Source organism: Hemiscyllium ocellatum, chromosome 12 (assembly GCF_020745735.1).
Source record: "Hemiscyllium ocellatum isolate sHemOce1 chromosome 12, sHemOce1.pat.X.cur, whole genome shotgun sequence".
Taxonomy (NCBI): domain Eukaryota; kingdom Metazoa; phylum Chordata; class Chondrichthyes; order Orectolobiformes; family Hemiscylliidae; genus Hemiscyllium; species Hemiscyllium ocellatum.
In genome coordinates, this window is record NC_083412.1 from 30,953,980 (window position 1) to 30,970,446 (window position 16,467).

At 43.3% G+C, this 16,467-nt stretch overlaps 1 long non-coding RNA gene across 1 annotated transcript; it reads right to left on the reverse strand.

The window, feature by feature from the left end:
- Window positions 1-13,321: 13,321 nt before the first annotated feature.
- Window positions 13,322-15,807, reverse strand: LOC132820708 (uncharacterized). Its single transcript, XR_009645232.1, has 2 exons — window positions 15,469-15,807; window positions 13,322-13,552 (listed from the first exon to the last, which is right to left on the reverse strand). It is a non-coding gene; the product is annotated as an uncharacterized LOC132820708 (long non-coding RNA).
- Between the last annotated feature and the right edge of the window lie 660 nt (window positions 15,808-16,467).

The window sequence follows — 16,467 nt, forward strand, 5'->3', positions numbered from 1 at the left end:
ATGTAGGCAAGGTGGATCGGCCATGATAAATTGCCCATAACTTTCCAGGATGTGTAGGTTAGGTGCATTAGTCAGGAGTAAATGTAGGATAAGAGGATAGAGGAATGGGTCTGGGTGGGATACTCTTCGGAGGGCTGGTGTGGACTTGTTGGGCCAAAGGGCCTGTTTCCACACTCTAGGCATTCTAATACTTGCTGAGTTTTTGCAGCAATTTCTGTTTTTATTTCAGATTTCTATAATCTGTTGTTCTTTGGGATTTTTTTTTGCCTTTGTAATTGATGCTGAAAACTATGAAAATGGAAATGCCATTTCCATGATGTAGGTGCTTTCAGAAGCCCATGAGGATGATGTAAATATTGGAAACTACAATAGTCTGGCACTTGATGGAGATCTCTGACTTTTCCATTCTCTACTCGGTTAATGAAGTTTTGCATTGTGTCCTTAAAAGCAATCAACAACTTATCAGTTCTGGGCTCTCATCCAGTTTCAGTCTTTTATTAGTTGCAATTTATTATATGAGCTGAGGCACGATGTTGAGATACTGCAAGGTTAAGAGATACATGTGGTAACAGAGATCTGTCCAGCTTGCAGCCTATTCTCTGAGCCAGTAAATAAGCATCGAAGGTGCAGCTGGACTCGATTATAAGGACATGGTTTTGAAGCCTGTTTCAGATTTCAGTATGACAATGCATCTGAATTTGAGGGTGGAATCTCATAGAGCCTGACCAATGTGGGCTATGATGAGAAATCTGGGATAATCATGTGAAAGTCAGGCAAGGCCTACACAATGTTGAGAAGGGCGGCACGGTGGCACAGTGGTTAGCACTGCTGCCTCACAGCGCCTGAAGACCCGGGTTCAATTCCCGACTCAGGCGACTGACTGTGTGGAGTTTGCACGTTCTCCCCGTGTCTGCGTGGGTTTCCTCCGGGTGCTCCGGTTTCCTCCCACAGTCCAAAGATGTGCGGGTCAGGTGAATTGGCCATGCTAAATTGCCCGTAGTGTTAGGTAAGGGGTAATGTAGGGGTATGGGTGGGTTTCGCTTCGGCGGGTCGGTGTGGACTTGTTGGGCCGAAGGGTCTGTTTCCACACTGTAAGTCTAATCTAAAAAAAAACTGGCAGCAATTTCAAACAGATCCAGGCGCTGAGATAAGATTTTTTGCTAGGAAGTGGCGAGATGTTAGTTAACAGATTATTTCTTGTTAACAGCCTCATTAACTCTAAACCTTACCACATGAATATACAGCAAACATTATTTTCACTGACATATTAAATGGACAGGCACTCTCGATAATCTGGCAGAATGATATACCTGACGTGCTGACATACTGTGTTATCATGATCCCCACGATGCCCTGGGTAGTCAGTTGAGGGTGCAAGTGAGCAGGCTTAGAACATAGAACATAGAAAAATACAGCGCAGTACAGGCCCTTTGGCCCTCGATGTTGCGCTGACCCAAGCCCACCTAACCTACACTAGCCCACTATCCTCCATATGCCTATCCAATGCCCGTTTAAATGCCCATAAAGAGGGAGAGTCCACCACTGCTACTGGCAGGGCATTCCATGAACTCACAACTCGCTGAGTCAAGAATCTGCCCCTAACATCTGTCCTATACCTACCTCCCCTTAATTTAAAGCTATGCCCCCTTGTAATAGCTGACTCCATACGAGGAAACAGGTTCTCATTGTCAACCCTATCTAGCAAACTTTTAGCAGGTAAGTTTTATTTAAGGCAAAGTTGCATTATTATTTGAATAATTTATGTGGTATGTGAAGTATAACAGTGATGTGTACATCTTCTGCATTACATTTCTATTACTTGGTGTGATCTTTTATAGTGAATATGTGGATCTCTTGATCAACCGGAATATTTGATCAACCGTCATGTTCCTGGTCCCATAAGTGCTGCTTAATAGAAAGGCTGTTGTACCATCCTTTATAGGGTAACTACGCCACAACAATTCCTGACATGAGGGTGGGTACCTGGAGGTTTCAGATCACCTCGTCCTCTTTCAGACCATTGTCTTGGATTCCAACACACAGGGCACGCTCCACAAGAACTATCTATACTTACACATGCCCTTCCTCCTTAATGGATGCTGGCATTCGACACCTGCCATACCATCATGATCTTCATGGTACCTCTTGATCCACATACAGTATACATCTGCTCTTTAAAGCCTCACTTCAGGCTGCACCCGCCACTAGCATTGCAAGGCTGCTCCAAGGGGAAAGGCACCAAGGTCAGTGAGCGGACCAGGCTGCACGCCTGTTCCCTTAGCGCACTGTTCCCTCGTGTTCTGCCCACCTGCAAGCTCACAGCATCACTGCCTTGCCTTGGCCTTTTGCACTTTGCCCCACTCTGACCCCTCCACTTAGCTAGAGATACAAGGCTCACAGTATTTCTGCCTGGTCCACCTGCTTCACTCAGAGACAAAGAGGAATGCTTGTTGTGATTCTCAACAGGCCTTAACTCAATAGTCAAGTCAAGGGAGACAGCCTGCACTCAAGGGGACCAAGCACAGCAAGTCAAGGGCAGCCTCCGATGTCAGTTCAAAGACTTGGGCACTGTCAGTTGACCACTCAGGGTAATTGGGGTAGCATTCCCTCCTTGTAGGTGATCAGGAGCTGAATGTTGGGCACCTCATCACCTGTCTTGGCTCTTTCTGCCATACTTTGGGCTGTTTTCTTTTGGAATGAGAGAAAAGGAGGGATTGAGTGTGATTAAAGTGACTGGCACAGCTGTTAGTACTTATGCTGGTGAGGCAAAAGTGGTGATGCGTGCCGAGTGAGTGAGGAGACAGCTAAGAGACCATGCAAGGTTAGGACAGGAAGGGTCTGCGGAGGATGAGACCGAGTGAGGGCAATGCTACATTTAACTGTGAGAATGTAACAGCATGGCTCTTGGCGGGAAATTGTTGCAGTTACAGAGATGGAATGTGTGTGACTATCAGAGAGAAGATAGTGGCGCATGCCTGGCCAAGCAGGAAAGGTCATTGGCCTTTCTGACCTGCTAGTCATTCCTCCAGACAGCTAAGACAGCTGGGTGGCAACCTCAGACATGCTGGCATGGTCTGGGAGCATGACCTCCTTTGCCAGCCCAATGGGAAGATGATGTACCTGCTCTGCAACACCCTGACCACCAAGACATCCAGGCATCTGTCAACAAAGTCGGGCAACAATTTCTCCTTATCCACCATGCCTGGGGCAAATGTCAAGCCCATGCGGTCTGCTCCAGGCAGGCAGAACTTCTCCAGTTCATAGAGATGTACAGCATGGAAACAGACCCTTCGGTCCAACTCGTCCATGCCGACAAGATATCCCAACCCAATCTAGTCCCACCTGCCAGCACCCGAGCCATATCCCTCCAAACCCTTCTTACTCATATACCCATCCAAATGCCTCTTAAATGTTGCAATTGTACCAGCCTCCACCACATCCTCTAGTAGCTCATTCCATACATGTACCACCTCTGCGTGAAAAAGTTGCCCCTTAGATCTCTTTTATATCTTTCCCCTCTTACCCTAAACCTATGGCCTCTAGTTCTGGGCTCCCCGACCCCAGGGAAAAGACTTTGCCTATTTATCCTATCCATACCCCTCGTAATTTTGTAAATCTCTATAACGTCACCCCTCAGCCTCCGACGCTCCAGGGAAAACAACCCCAGTCTGTTCAGGCTCTCCTGATAGCTCAGATCCTCCAATCCTGGCAACATCCTTGTAAATCTTTTCTGAGCCCTTTCAAGTTTCACAACATCTTTCTGATAGGAAGGAGACCAGAATTGCAGACAATATTCCAACAGTGGCCTGACCAATGTCCTGTACAGCCGCAACATGACCTCCCAACTCGTATACTCAATACTCAAACCGATAAAGGAAAGCATACCAAACACCTTCTTCACTATCCTATCTACCTGCGACTCCACTTTCAAGGAGCTATGAACCTGCACTCCAAGGTCTCTTTGTTCAGCAACACTCCCTAGGACCTTATCATTAAGTGTATAAGTCCTGCTAAGATTTGCTTTCCCAAAATGCAGTACCTTGCATTTATCGGAATTAAACTCCAGCTGCCACTTCTCAGCCCATTGGCCCATCTGGTACAGATCCTGTTGTAATCTGAGGTAACCCTCTTCGCTGTCCACTACACCTCCAATTTTGGTGTCATCTGCAAACTTACTAACTGTGCCTTTTTTGCTTGCACCCAAATCATTTATGTAAATGACAAAAAGTAGAGGGTCTAGCACCGATCCTTGTGGCACTCCATTGGTCACAGGCCTCCAGTCTGAGAAACAACCCTCCACCACCACCCTTTGTCTTCTACCTTTGAGTCAGTTCTGTATCCAAATGGCTAGTTCTCTCTGTATTCCATGAGATCTAACCTTGCTAATCAGTCTCCCATGGGGAACCTTGTCGAACGCCTTACTGAAGTCCATATAGATCACATCTACTGCTCTGCCCTCATCAATCTTCTTTATTACTCCATCAGAAAACTCAATCAAGTTTGTGAGATGTGACTTCCCACGCACAAAGCCATGTTGACTATCCTGAATTAGTCCTTGCTTTTCCACATACATGTACATCCTGTCCCTCAGGATTCCCTCCAACAACTTGCCCACCACCGAGGTCAGACTCATTGGTCTATAGTTCCCTGGCTTGTCCTTACCACCCTTCTTAAACAGTGGCACCACGTTAGCCAACCTCCAGTATTCCAGCACCTCACCTGTGACTATCGATGATACAAATACCTTAGCAAGAGGCCCAGCAATCACTTCTCTAGCTTCCCACAGAGTTCTAGGGTACACCTGATCAGGTCCTGGGGATTTATCCACCTTTAACCGTTTCAAGACATCCAGCACTTCCTCCTCTGTAATCTGGACATTTTGCAAAATGTCACCATCTATTTCCCTACAGTCTATACCTCCCATATCCTTTTCCACAGTAAATACTGATGCAAAATATTCATTTAGTATCTCCCCCATTTTCTGTGGCTCCACGAAAAGGCCGCCTTGCTGATCATCCAGTTGTATGATAGATTGTATGGGTTCCAGAGATGCTGGTCTTTTCCAGGATATCTGGGCATTGGTGAGTTCATCAGAGCACGGCGAGATAGTAGAATCCAGCTAGCAACAGTTGGGGGGGGGAGGTGACTATGGGAGTGTGGTAGGAATTAATGATGTTAGTTTGGGATGATATGATGAGAGATTTCATTGGAGAGAAACCTGTGAAACCCAGTAAAATTGGCGGTTATCCAAAATATCACATGGGTCAATCCTCAGTTTAGGTTGCATCCAGAAACCAAAGAAAAAGAAATAAAAGTAAGAAAAAACCAATTGGCTCATCAAGCTGGCCCTGTTATTCTCAAGGGCAGCTAGGGATGGGCAAGAAATGCTGGCCCAGCCATTGGTACTCACATCCTATGAATGAACAAATATAATTCAGTATGATCATGGTTATTCTGAATACGATCCAAACTTCACTTTCCTACCTGTCTTCATCATTTGTTGTTAATCAAATATCTGTTTAACTCGCCTTTGAATATATTTAGTGACCCTATCTCCAATGCAGTTTAGGAAAAGAATTTCAAAAAAGGAACTAACTTCTGAGAGAAAATATTCCTCTTAATTTCTGTCTCAAATGGTAGACTGCTTATTTTTAAGCTGTAGTTCTTGATTCACCAAGCCCCCAGTGAATTTTGCCTTTCAGCCATCATTATCTCAGATTCCAATGAGCCAACCTTTCCTCACAGGAGAGATCTTTCATCCCAGGAATCAGCAAGTATGTCCCTCTTTAAGAAAGGTGCCAAAATCTGTACAGTGCCCTCCCGGTGTAGTCTCACTGATGCTTGCACAGTTGCGTGAAGACTTCCTTAGTTTTAAACTCCAACTCCATTGCAAAAAAGTCATGATAGCATCATAGTCACTAAATGTCCTTTCATTACCTCTTTATTAATGAATTCTAAAGTTTCCCCATGTCAGAACCTCTGCTTAATGTATAGTTTCCTGTATTCTGTCCATTTCCTTTCAAAAATAGAATTGTTGCAATAGTGTTTTTCCAATCATTTGGTTCCCTTCTAGAATCAAAGGAATATTGGAAGGATATAACCATTAGCCTCATTATTTCTAATGCTACTTCCAACTATGATCCTGGGGCACATCAAATGTTGTAATTGTACCAGCCTCCATCACTTCCTCTGGCAGCTCATTCCATAAACACACCATTCTTTGCGTGAAAAAGTTGTCCCTTGGGTATCTTTTATATCTTTCCCCTCTCACCCTAAACCTATGCCGTCTAGTTCTGGACTCCCTGGCCCCAGGGAAAAGACTTTGTCTATTTATCCTATCCATTTCCCTCATGCTTTTTGACTTTTTTATTATGCTCATTTGCATGTTTTTTTGTGAAGATGAATAAAAATATTTATTCAACCTCCACCCCCACCCCAGCCCCACCCCATACTTTCTATGTTTCTTGTAATATGCAGTGAGTACATACTTCATAAGGTAAGGATGTGCCTTACTAGCCTTGTTAAGTACTTTGTTAAAAAGTAACTGAAAGAGGAGACAAGGCGTAATATAGTTGATGTTCCAATATCAGGCCTCACAACCTACTGCATAGTTGATCCATAAATAGGGTCATAGCAAGTGACCCTATGATTCTATGCAGAGTACAGGGGCATGCAGAAAAGCACAGAGCAAACTGGCTACTAGGGCAGAACATAGAGGAAGGTATGTGTAGAAACTTGGACAGGCAAAAGGTGGGAGCAACATGAAACTAAGTCTAAGTCTGTAATGAGAGGTGATACGAAGGTCAAGGATTTGGGGATAGCTAGAATTGATGAGCAAAGTAAATAGATATAAAAGTACTGAAGTTTCAAAGCACAATAGTACAGGGTAATAAAACTATGAAAAATAGAAAAGCAAACACAGTAATTCAATTAGAACATAGAACATAGAATAATACGGTGCAGAACAGGCCCTTCAGCCCTCAATATTGCGCCGACCTGTGAACTACACTATCCCATCAGCTCATCCCCCTATACGATCCCATCATCATCCATGTGCTTATCCAAGGACTGTTTAAATCTCCCTAATGTGGCTGAGTTAATTACATTAGCAGGCAGGGCATTCCACACCCTTACCACTCTCTGAGTAAAGAACCTGCTTCTGACATCTGTCTTAAATCTATCACCCTTTAATTTGTAGTTGTGCCCCTTCGTACAAGCTGATATCATCATACTAGGAAAAAGACTTTCACTACCCTATCTAATCCTCTCCCCATCTTGTATGTCTCTATCAAATCCCCTCTTTTTTTCTTCTCTCCAATGAGAACAGACCCAAGTCTCTCAGCTTTTCCTCATAAGACCTTCCCTCCAGACCAGGCAACATCCTGGTAAAACTCCTCTGTACCTTTTCCTATGCTTCCACATCCTTCCCGAAATATGGCAACCAGAACTGTACACAATATTCCAAGTGTGGCTGCACTAGCGTTTTGTACAGTTGCAGCATAATATTGCAGCTCCGGAACTCAATCCCTCTACCAATGAAACCTAACACACCTTATGTCGCCTTAACAGCACTATCCACCTGGGTGGCAACTTTCAGGGATCTATGTACATGGACTCCAAGATCCCTCTGCACATCGACACTACCAAGAATCTTTCCAATGATCCAGTACTCTGCTTTCCTGTTATTCTTCCCAAAGTGCATTACTTCACATTTAGATGCATTGACCTCCATTTGCCACCTCTCAGCCTAATTCTGCAGTTTATCCAAGTCCCCCTGCAACCTGTAACATTCTTCCAAACTGTCCACTACTCCACCGACTTTAGTGTCATCTGCAAACTTTCTAATCCTTTGGAAGCTTAGAGTTGGAAAGCAGAGAGTTATTCTGATCTTCAATGGAAGCCTACTTAAATTGTTGCCTTCACATGTTAACAAAGATAAAGATATAAAGCATCAATAAAATTAGAAAAACACATTACCAAGCTTTGAGGTTAAAGCTATTAGGAAATATTGAATAGCTGGAGCCTTTTAGTCTAGAAAAGAGAAGGTTGAGGGTGATCTAAATGAGGCTTTTAAAGTTCTGTAAGTTTTGAATGCTTCCGCTTCTGGGACAATTCAAATATAGAGGATATAGAAGTAAGATTGTCACTGATAAATCCAACAGGAATTTCAGGAGAAATATTTTCAACCTGAGACCAATCAAACTGAAACGACGATTCTCCTGCTCCTTGGATGCTGCCTGACCAGCTGTGCTGTTCCAGCATCACACTCTTTGACTCTGATCTCCAGCATCTGTCGTCCTCACTTTCTCCTACCAATCAGACACCAAATACATTACCAAACGTAGCAGCTCGGGTAAGTTGGAGAGATCTATTTAAGTGCAGCTGAATAAGCACATGAGAGAAGAAAGGTTGTGCTTATGGGATTAGGGAGTAGGAGAAGGTTTATGCAGTGTGAGCAACTGCACTGTGCGGTCTGCCTGTGTGTTGTACATTCTATAGTCATGGTTTTACTTTGAAGCACATTGGGAGGTTGGACAGTGAGGTTCTGATTTTGCAAGAGAAACTCAGTAACGCAGCATGCCTAGCATGGCATTCTTGTTGTGTGGTGCCAATCCAAAGATGGGATTTCAAATATGATTTTTTTTGTTATTGTTGAGACATTGATGACTGAATATCAACTCAGGGTGGTAAAAGGCTGTACATTGCTTTAATATTATCTTCCTTAAGGTAGTTGGAGTCCAGTGATAGAGTCATAGAATCATAAAGATGTACAGCATGGAAACAGGCCCTGCAGTCCAACTTGTCTATGTCGATCAGATATCCAAAATTAATCTAGTCCCATTTGCTAGGATTTAGTCCACATACATCTAAACACTTTCTATTCATATACCCATCTAAATGCCTTTTAAATGCTGTAATTGTACCAGCCTCCACCACTTCCTCCGATTGCTCATTCCATGCACACACCACCCTCTTTGTGAAAAAGTTGCCCCTTAGGTCTCTTTTAAATCTTTCCCTTCTCAACTTAAACCTTTGCCCACTAGTTCTAGACTCCCTCAATCCAGGGGAAAGACCTTGTCTATTTATTCTATCCATGACCCTCATGATTTTATAATGCTCTATAAGGTCACCCTTCAGCCTCAAATGCTCCAGGGAAATTAGCCCCAGCCTGTTCAGTCTCTCCCTATAGCTGAAACCCTCTAACCCTTGCAAAACCCTTGTAAATCTTTTCTGAACTGTTTCAAGTTTCGCAACATCCTTCCTCTTGGAGGGAGACCAGAATTGCACGCAGTATTCAAAAACTGGCCTAACCAATGTCCTGTATAGCTGCAACATGACCTCCCAACTCCAATACTCAATGCAATGACCAATAAAGGAAAGCATAAGACACATGTTAGCCCTCAGCTGGAATGTTGAAAATACCACATTATAGAAACAATGTGAATGCATTGGAGAGAGTCCTCAGGAGCAACTTATACAAATAGTTCTAGTGATGGTAACAGGAAACCCAGTGATGACGACAGATTGGGGAAGTTGGGATTTTTTCTTTGGGAACAAAAAGGCTGTGGGGAGAGCCATAAGTGATCTGAACAGAGTGTAAGGGGAGAAACTGTTCTCACTCACTAACAGAGGGAGAAACGAGGAGAAAATATTGACAGTATTTTGCAAAGGAAGCACAGAGAGACATTTGTGCCTCGAACGCATTGCCTGAAATTGTGATGGAGGCAGATTCATTCAGTACAGGTGCTCACACCACATAAACCTTCTCCTACTCCCTAATCCCATAAGCACAACCTTTCTTCTCTCATGTGCTTATTCAGCTGCACTTAAATAGGTCTCTCCGACTTACCCAAGCTGCTATTTTTGGTCATGCATTTGGTGTCTGATTGGTAGGAGAAAGTGAGGACGACAGATGCTGGAGATCAGAGTCGAAGAGTGTGGTGCTGGAACAGCACATCCGGTGAGGAAATTGGAGAGGAAATTGGATGGTTATTTAAATAGACACAATGTGGTGGATGATGGAGAAAAGGCAGGAGATTGAGATTAATTCATTTGCAGAGACATTGTTAATGTCTCTGGGGTTGAATGGCCTCTTTTTGAATTGTAATAGCTCGGTAGCTCGATGGTTAGCACTGTTGCCTCACAGCACCAGGGACCCGGGTTCTATTCCAGCCTCAGGTCAGTTTCCTCCCACAGTCCAAAAATGTGCATGTTAGGTGAATTGGCCATGCTAAATTGCCCATAGTGTTCAGGGATACGTAGGTTAGGTGCATAAGTAAGGGGTAAATATAGGGTAGAGGAATGGGTCTGGGTGGGTTACTCTTCAAAGAGTCGGTGTGGACTTGTTGGGCTGAAGGGCCTGTTTCCACACTGTAGGGATTCTATGATACCAAATGTCTTCTTCTCTGTGGGAAGCTAGACAAGTGATTGCTGGGCCTCTTGTTGAGATATTTGTATCATCAATAGTCACAGGTGAGGTGCCGGAAGTCTGGGTTTGGCAAATGTGTTGCCAATGTTTAAAAAGGGCGGTAAAGACAAGCCAGGGCACTATAGACTGGTGAGCCTGACCTCGGTGGTGGGCAAGTTGTTGGAGGGAATCCTGAGGGACAGGATGTATATGTACAGTAGCGCCTCGACATACGAACTAAATCCGTTCCAGGACCCGGTCCGCGAACCGGAAAGTTCGCGAAATGAATCAATTTTTCCCATTGTTTGGATAGTGTAAGAATGCTTGGACGGCTGTTCACAGTGCACGCGCCAAAGACGAACTGAATGAGATCACGCGGAGCCCAAGAGCTTTTATGTTCAACAAGCGCGTAGCAAAGCAGAACAATGAAACCACGTGGTCGTACACGGGCTTTTTATGTTCGTACCTTCGTTCATACCTTGAATTTTGTACGTACGTTGAAGCAAAATTTTATGTACAATCCTGTTCGTAAACTGATTTGTACGTGAACGGGGCCGTTCGTATGTCGAGGCGCTACTGTATGTGGAAAGGCAAGGACTGATTCAGGATAGTCAACACGGCTTTGTACATGGGAAATCATGTTTCAAAGCTTGAATGAGTTTTTTGAAGAAGTAACAAAGAAGATTGATGAGGGCAGAGCAGTATGTAGGGGTTCGCTTCGGCGGGTCGGTGTGGACTTGTTGGGCCAAAGGGCCTGTTTCCACACTGTAAGTAATCTAATCTAATCTAATCTAATCTAGATGTGATCTATATGAACGTCAGTAAGGCATTCGACAAGGTTCCCCATGGGAGACTGGTTAGCAAGGTTAGATCTCATGGAATACAGAGAGAACTAGCCATTTGGATACAGAACTGACTCAAAGGTAAGGCAAAGGGTGGTGGTGGAGGGTTGTTTCTCAGACTGGAGGCCTGTGACCAGTGGAGTGCCACAAAGATCGGTGCTGGGCCCTCTACTTTTTGACATTTACATAAATGATTTGGATGCGGGTATAAGAGGCACAGTCAGTAAGTTTGCAGATGACACCAAAATTGGAGGTGTAGTGGACAGCGAAGAGGGTTACCTCAGATTACAACAGGATCTTGACCAGATGGGCCATTGGGCTGAGAGGTGGCAGATAGGGTTTAATTCAGATAAATGCGAAGTGCTGCATTTTGGGAAAGCAAATCCTAGCAGGACTTATACACTTAATGGTAAGGTCCTAGGGAGTGTTGCTGAACAAAGAGACCTTGGAGTGGAGGTTCATAGCTCCTTGAAAGTGAAGTCACAGGTAGATAGGATAGTGAAGAAGGCGTTCGGTATGCTTTCCTTTATTAGTCAGAGTATTGAGTACAGGAGTTGGGAGGTCATGTTGCGGCTGTACAGGACATTGGTTAGGCCACTGTTGGAATATTGCATGCAATTCTGGTCTCCTTCCTATCAGAAAGATGTTGTGAAAATTGAAAGGGTTCAGAAAAGATTTACAAGGATGTTGCCAGGGTTGGAGGATTGAGCTACAGGGAGAGGCTGAACAGGCTGGGGCTGTTTTCCCTGGAGCGTCAGAGGCTGAGGGGTGACCTTATAGAGGTTTACAAAATTATGAGAGGCATGGATAGGATAAATAGACAAAGTCTTTTCCCTGGAGTCGAGCAGTCCAGAACTAGAGGGCATAGGTTTAGGGTGAGAGGGGAAAGATATAAAAGATACCTAAGGGGCAACTTTTTCTCACAGAGGGTAGTACGTATATGGAATGAGCTGCCAGAGGATGTGATGGAGGCTGGTACAATTGCAACATTTAAGAGGCATTTGGATGGGTATGTGAATAGGAAGGGTTTGGAGGGACATGGGCCGTGCTGGCAGGTGGGACTAGATTGGGTTGGGATATCTGGTCGGCGTGGACGGGTTTGAACCAAAGGGTCTGTTTTCATCCTATACATCTCTATGACTCTCTGACTCTATGACTCTATCTTATCTACCTGTGAGTCCACTTTCAAGGTAATTATGAATTTGCACTCCAAGGTCTCCTTGTTCAGCAGGACCTTACCATTAAGTACATAAGTCCTGCCCTGATTTGCCTTTCCAAAATGCATCACCTCATATTAATCTAAATTAAACTCCATCTGCCATTCCCCAGCCCATTGGCCCATCTGATCAAGATCCTGTTGTAATCTGAGGTAACCTTCTTCGCTGTCTACTACACCTCCAATGTTGGTGTCCTCTGCAAACTTACTAACAATACCTCCTATGTTCACATCCAAATCATTCATATAAACGATGAAAATCAGTGGACTCAGCACCGATCCTTGAGGCACTATAGGTTTTAATGAGACAAATTGACTTTCTCAGCAATGGTATGAAGAAAGCTGCTGTTACAACAAAAAATGCATAACTGGATTTAGTCCAGAATTTCAACAGAAGGAGCCAAATAAAAAACAGCTGGCTTCAGAGAAGGGAATATTAAATGAACAAGAAAGGTAAGTGCAGTTCAAACTTCACCAACAAACTGTTATGTGCATCTTTCCTTTCCCTTATTTCCCTTCGCAAACCTACTCAAATGTATCACTCCTTATACTCACATAACTGCCATTCGCACACTTATTCTTCTCTTTGTATGCAATTCCTCGCACTGCCACCTAATCATCCCTCACTTGCATAATTTTATTGTCTCTCAATAATCACAGTCTGTGCCAAATTGTGATGGCCCATTTCCTGGGAAGAGCCTGTAATTTCTTTTATGTTATGTTGCTTTAAGATCAAAGGAAGAATGTTGGGAAAAAATGTGCACTTAGTACCAGTGTAAGACACCATTAAGAAATTATTTGGAGATGCCGGTGTTGGACTGGGGTGTACAAAGTTAAAAATCACACAACATCAGGTTATAGTCCAACAGGTTTAATTGGAAGCACTAGCTTTCTGAGCGCTGCTCCTTCATCAGGTGATTGTGGAGTATGAAATTAAGAAATGAACACTCTCCTGCTCCTCGGATGCTCCCTGACCTGCTGTGCTTTTCCAGCACCACACTTTTTGACTCTGACACTCCAGCATCTGCAGTCTTCACTTTCTCCTGCCATTAAGAAATGTTCATATGACCTGGGGTTGCCATGGAACTGAAGAGAAAAGATACAAAGGATAAATTTTTAAAATTGCAATGGGATTGGGCTCCAGTTTTTTTTCTGTCTCACTATTCAGAACACTGAGACTTCATACAAAAATGCATCAAGCAACATTATCTCTGAATGGAACAGTTTTCCATCTCAGCAGTCATCAAAGAGGTCCAGTCTCTTACTGCAGAGAATGTATCATCATGTATGTGCAACTGCGTTGGAAAAGACAGAGCACTGAGGAAAGGAAGAGCGAAGGATTGTAGCTTGGACAATCACCATCTGGTGTTGTTGAAGTGATACCAGGGCATAACAAACTAATATAAAGGGGTTTATTAAGGTAGTCTCTGAGGATTTTGTGCTATCAAGACTGTGGTGATGGAAGTGAGACAGCGTTTGTAGATTTGTACCTTGCCAGTGGTAGCTATGTTCAAGGGCTCCAGATGAAATACAACTACTGATGATTGCAACTCAACAGCTGAAAGGATTGAATGGGAAAAGCCACTTAATAAAGGTAAAGTTGGAAAGACTGTAAGAATTCATAAGTGTTTACACTTGTGAGGGAAGAGATGCCACTGTATGTAATGACAATGAGACGTATTTGTTATATCAACTATTTGAAGGAAAATCTACTTTTCCATTAACCCATTAATTGATATCTGAACAATTCTGATTTTATTTGGCTTGTTACAGTTTAAATATTGTTCAGTGATTTGACTTCTGTTGGTGTTGTTTGTTTCTTTCTAAAATTTCTTCAGTCATCACAAGAGTTGTAACACAATGAACTGCATCAATTGGGTGAACACAGGCTATTATAATCAATTATAAATGTGTTTCCACCCTCATGACAGGAGAAAGAAATACAGAACACAAGGGAGAAGTTAAAAACCAGAGATGGCCATCCACACATCTCACAATTAACAAGTGGTGGTGACAAAAAACAGTGAACGGTTGAGGCTGCCATTTTCCCTGATCACCAATTTAGAAAGAAGCAGTGACTGAGTTAAATATCACTGACCCATGTCACTCAATCAAATCATCCCAATCTCAGCAGCAGATGATAATGATCATCTTTGCAAAGATCAGTTGAAACATCCTTATTTGGCCATTCATTATTGTTTTAAAATTTAAAAAAAGGTGATATTTTATCTGCCTCTCCGGGATGGGCTAGGAGTTGGTTAGATTGGAAAAAATGGCACTGGGAGATGTGCCAATTGGGTGGCATGCCAATTGCCTTCCTGATAGTATGGCATTTAACCAACAGTGGCAAGGTTGAAAGATTCCCTACTCCCTGTGCTCAAAGCTTAAAAATATGTTGCTGGAAAAGTGCAGCAGGTCAGGTGGCATCAAAGGAGCAGGAGAATCAATGTTTTGGGCATAAGCCCTTCTTCAGGAATCATAGCTCATAGCCCAATATCTGCTCTTTAAATAGTTAATAAAGGTTCTTTCATTTTACAAACTGCTGGGTGCCCATCCATCAGGTGGGAGATTGTCCAGTGAAATGTAGCAGCCTCCTGGTTGGTCCAGAGTTGGCGGAGCCTTCATGTTCAGGAACTCTTTGGCCCATGGAAAGGATCCCAATGGCAATGACAACAGCTCACTATAATCCCCTATACATTTCTAGCTTAATGGGGTGGTGATTGCATTTTCACCACTTCGACATGGTTTCTATGATACCTCCCCCGGAGTTACTGCCAATGATTGGGAGATCTTCCCCACCCCCACTCCCACCTCACCCCTACCCCCACGCCTAACCTCACCCCAACTTACCCCCACACACCCCCAGCCATGCAAGTATCAACCCTACTAGAGTTGTTTTTAGGTTTGACAGAGGTGGTAACAGTTTTCTGGCGATCCTTTCGTTTCTGTGAAAAGCCTGTTGTTAACTTCAGCAAGTATTTCATTCCACAGCCATTCCATACCCATTTGGTGCGTTCTGTTGCTTTTCTTTTTTTGCTGGAGATCACTTCAGTTGAACGTTGATCTCTTGCACTGCAGAAGTACCTTCATTGTTCTCCGAAAGAGGAAACATGGGGACTTTTTGTCTGAGTGTATAAAATGTACAAAGACAACTTCTGCGAAAAATAAATGATGTGACTTCCTCTTTGAACTGAGAGCACATTTCTGTAAAACAGCTTAAACGTGTAAGCAGTGATTTCAAAGTCCAGTAATTATTTCCACGCTGTTGGGATTTATTATTTAAATAAAAGCCACTTAAAAGTACATTAGAAATTCTTCCCAGTTGACTGACTTCAATTAGAGCTTAATGCAGTAGGACAGACTGCTTGTGAAAGGGTTTACCTTGGAATATCCAATGCAGCAAAGCGGAAGATCTGTGGTTTCCTGTAAGTTGCTGGTGAGGCACACTGGTTGATGATGTGCTATCTGCATGAATCTCAATATAAAAGTAGCAGACAGCCTGTCAAGGCTTTGACTATCTGTATTACTATGTTGAAACTAAAACTGAACACCCAGTTGGAACTTAACCTATCTGAATTCACTCGCTTTGAGTTCACGGAAACCTGGAACGGATTTTGATTTGGTTATGATGAAGCTGATCATATTATCATGCAGTGAGCCCTGCTTGCAAAAGTACAACTGTGCTTCTAAAAAGCAAAGTGTAAAATGCAAGCAAGTCTTTAACAGTAAAGAAACATCACCTATTTAAAAGCACCATTAACTTTTCTTATTCTGGGTCCATGCCCTCTTGAAGAAGGTAATTCCTACTGGTGGGTCATTTCTCAAGCCAGATATTCCATTCTTTGCCTAAATTGTCTATTTTTCATTTTGCACCTGAACAGTGCAGGTAAGGGAGAGGCAACTGTAAAAAGAGCTGATATTGGATTGACTGCTCTTGATGTGAGGCTTCCATTTCATTGTGCACTACATTCACTAAAATCAATGCGTGCTGGTTTGATTGT